The sequence below is a fragment of the Propithecus coquereli genome, unplaced genomic scaffold, assembly GCF_000956105.1.
Source record: "Propithecus coquereli isolate 6110/MARCELLA unplaced genomic scaffold, Pcoq_1.0 Scaffold12, whole genome shotgun sequence".
In the NCBI taxonomy this organism is placed as follows: domain Eukaryota; kingdom Metazoa; phylum Chordata; class Mammalia; order Primates; family Indriidae; genus Propithecus; species Propithecus coquereli.
In genome coordinates, this window is record NW_012136080.1 from 6,930,860 (window position 1) to 6,932,182 (window position 1,323).

Genomic DNA, 1,323 nt, shown 5'->3' on the forward strand with positions numbered 1-1,323 from the left:
AAAACTATATCTTTGTCTCAGTGTATTCTTTTATTTCTTCCATTTTCCATTTCTCTCTATTATTTTCTTATCCCTTGCAGCTCTACCAAAGGGACCCAATTTTTTACAGGGAACACTGGCCACGTTCCCGGCAGGTACCAGCTGCGCAGGGCACTTGGGTCACTGGCTGGAATGCAGGGTTAGGGAGAGAGGAGAGACGATAGTGTGGGCATAGGCTCAGGGTAGGCAAACAGCTCCCGCCACGTGTTCACTAAGCCAGGATAAGATAGCTAGGAAACCAAAACAAATGGAGCATCAGAGAAAGAAAAAGGAGGAAGGAAAGGCATGGAAAACTTGAGTGTGACAACTGAGACCATCATTTGGAAAGAATATTTCCACATTTTCGCAGTAAAGACGTCATATTCTCTGGTCTGGGGCATGGCCGTGGAGATGAGAACATGACACACAGCTCCTTAGAGTATCTTGCAAAAGATGTCTAAATCTATAAGAAAAATATCAAGACTGGCAAAATGGGACCATTTCTGAAGGAAATACAACTGCTAACAGAATGGGTAAAATGGTCAATTCTAATTAGAAGTAATTGTAAATTAAATCGAGACTCTATTTTTGCCTATCAGACTAAGAAAGTTTAAAAAATAATAATGCCGGTGAAGGAGTAGAGAGACATTATGGAGGTACAAAAAGTATGATTTTCTAAAATAACACCGTCTGCTAGAACTTTCTGCAATGATGGAAATGTTCTCCATCTGCATTGTCCAATACGGTAGCCATTAACCACATGTGGCTATTGAGAACTGCAGCTAGTGGCTAACACAACAGAGGAACTAATTTTTTAACTACATTTAAATTTATATATTGATATAGCCAGAGATCTAGACACAAAGGGGCATCGTATCAAACTCCTTAAATCTGTATGCAGTTTTTGATCCAGGATATCTTGCAATCCAGTTTAAGGAAATAAATAATCAGAGGTGTTTTTACAAAAGATTTTCATCATGGTGTAATTTAGAACAGTGAAAAGGTGGCAACAACTCAAATGTCTAAAAATAGGACATTGGTTATATAAATTACAGTACAATAAGATTATAGTACAATCATCAAAACACTCATAATGTCATGTACATAAACAAGAATATAAAACTGTACATTAATATAGTTTCAATTATGCTTAATAATAAATATAAAAGGAGAGGAAGTTGATATATGGGGAAAGAAACCTCACATACAAGAAGGTACAAATCCACAATGATTATAGTGTTTATTTCAGGGTTGTTCAATTATAGCTGATAATTTTTCTTCTTTATACTTTTCTGAAATTTCCAA